This window comes from Lactuca saligna, chromosome 2, assembly GCF_052625555.1.
Source record: "Lactuca saligna cultivar CGN05327 chromosome 2, ASM5262555v1, whole genome shotgun sequence".
In the NCBI taxonomy this organism is placed as follows: domain Eukaryota; kingdom Viridiplantae; phylum Streptophyta; class Magnoliopsida; order Asterales; family Asteraceae; genus Lactuca; species Lactuca saligna.
In genome coordinates this window covers 108062215-108065059 of record NC_136418.1, presented here as the reverse complement: position 1 = coordinate 108065059, position 2845 = coordinate 108062215, and positions in this window count along the sequence as shown.

The following is a 2845-nucleotide window of genomic DNA, read 5'->3' as shown; positions in this document are numbered from 1 at the left end:
ATTGTGTTGGGTTATAGCCTTACTATTTCATATTGGATGTAATATTAAGGATTTTCATCTAATCCAAACTTTCTTCTTCTTCTTTTTCAGATGTCTACCCCAAACAATGCTTCCACACCAATTCTTTCAGGCTCTTTCTCCCTAATGAACCTATGTGGGAGGGTTATTTTTGATGGGTCGAATTTCAATGACTGGATTCGAAACATCAGAATGGCTATTCTTTATGAGGAAAAAGAATATGTACTTGATAAAGAGCTAAAGGATATTGATATCACCACTACTACTTCTGAAGAAATCGCTGAACAAAATACTCATGAGAGGGATGCAACAAAGGTGTCGTGTCTTATGGTTGCAACCATGACTGCTGAGCTACAGAAGTCCAATGAGGACTACTATCTATATGAAATGTATCATGATCTGATGGAAAGATACCATCAAAGTCCTTGGCAGGAGAGGTATGAGATCATTGCCTTCGTGATCACAACCAAAATGAAGGATGGTGAACCCATCACGACCCACTTGTAGAAAATGCAGAGATTTGAGGACCGCTTGCTAAAAGTGAATGTTAATTTAGATGAAGAGTTGGTAATAGATATAGTTCTACACTCTTTACCTTCTTGTTATGATCAGTTTTGTATGACTTATCATCTGAACACGGAGGAGGTCACTCTTAGCAAGCTTCAAGGGCTTTTAAGGACTACTGAAAGCAACCTTAAAGGCAAGTCGGTTGTGTCTACTACTACTACTTCTGCCCCTGTTCTAGCAATAGGACATGGAAAGGGAAAAAAGAGGAAGGCTTCCTCCAAGAGCCGCAAGGGAAAGTACCTTGCTGGATCCTCTTCTAGTGGGACCAAAGATGGTACCGTTAACCCCTCTTCCAATCCGAAGGATGTTGACTGCTTGGATTGTCATGAAAAAGGGAACTGGAAACGAAGCTGCCCCAAGTACTTGCACGAGATAAAGGATGGGAAGATCAAACCCTCCTTTGTAGGTATTTACAATATTCAATCTAATAACTCATCACATGCTAAGTCTTGGGTCCTTGATACAGGTTGTGGATTTTACATTTGTTCTAATTTATAGGGATTAAAAAAAAGTAGGGATGTGGAGCACGGGAAGATAAGTTAATCATGGGAAATAGGAAAATGTTGTCTGTGATCAAGATTGGAGTTTATTCTTTATTGCTTAGAAATGGTTTTAAATTAGATTTTAATAATTTTTGTTACTCGGCCGATATGGCAAGAAATATTATTTCTTTTCACAATTTGTACAAACAATGTTTTACCTTTTCGTTTAATAATGAAGTTGGTGCAATTTATGCTTATTATAATGATGTATTTTATATTCAAGCATTACCTTGCAATGGTGTATATGAAACTGTGTATGTTGTAGATAACTTAGGAAATAATGTGTTGAATATTGATTCATCTAATGCTTTGGACAAGGCATGCTTGTGGCATTGTCATCTTGGACATGTCAACAAGAAGAGAATAGCCCAACTCTAAAAGGATAGAGTTTTGGAGTCATTCGACTTAATGTCAGATGACACTTGCCAATCTTGTTTAGTTGGAAAGGTGAACAAGTTACCCTTCACTAGTACTTGTGAAAGGGGTGAAAGTTTGTTGGACCTCATACACACTGATGTGTGTGGACCATTCAGAACCACCAAAAGGGATGCTAACTGTTTCAATGTGACATTTACCGATGATTACGGTAGGTATGGCTATGTCTACTTAATCAAGCATAAGTCAAAACTTTTGAAAGGTTCAAAGAGTTTAAGCCAGAAGTAGAGAATCAATTGGGCAAGAAGATAAAGATGTTACGATCTGATCGTGGAGGAGAGTATCTTAGTATCGAGTTCGTTAACTATCTTATGGAATGTGGAATTGTTTCAGAATTGACGCCACCTAGTACACCATAGCTTAGTGGTGTGGCTGAGAGGTACAATAGGACCTTGAAAGAAATGGTTTGTTCCATGATGAGTCAAGCTTCATTACCAATCTCATTCTCAGGGTATGGCTTAGAGACGACCGCCCATATCCTTAATCTAGTCCCTTTAAGCCAAAAAGGTTTCCAAAACATCTCACGAGATGTGGACTGGGAAGGTTCCCACAATAGACCACATCAAAGTTTGCAGTTGCGAGGCTTTTGTGAGAAAAGAAACTCACGACAAGCTCAAACCTCAGAGTGAGTGATGTATTTTCATCAACTACCCACATAAGTCCTTTCAATATCTCTTCTATAGACTGAGTGGCAATGTAGTCTTCGTTGCGATGACAGGAGTCTTTTGAGAGAGAGAGAACTCATATGCCAAGAGGACAATGGTAGGAAAATTGACCTTGAAGAGCTTTAAGAGTTAAGCGATGAAGGAACCTCAAACACTAGCACTCAACTCGATGTGGAAACTCCGGTTGAACCAATTGTTAAGTCGGTAGCTCCGAGGCTTTCCGGTAGAGTTAGTGTTCCACCTGTGTTATATGGTTTTCATATAACAACTGAAGGTGATACATTTATCAGTGATAGCACACAGATAAACTTGGATGAACCTAACAACTATAAGGAAGCCATCGCAAGCCCCAAACCTGCTAAGTGGAAAGAGTCTATGGACAGCGAGATTCAGTCCATGTATGACAATCAAGTTTTGAACTTAGTTGATAATGTCAAGCCATAAGATATTTGGGTGCAAATGGATTTTCAAGAAGAATACCAAAATGGATGGGAATGTACACACATATAAAGCATGATTGGTTGCAAAGGGCTTTACTTAAACTCCGAGAGTTGACTATGATGAGACCTTCTCACCAGTAGCGAAGATTAAATCTATATGGGTAATGCTAGCCATAGC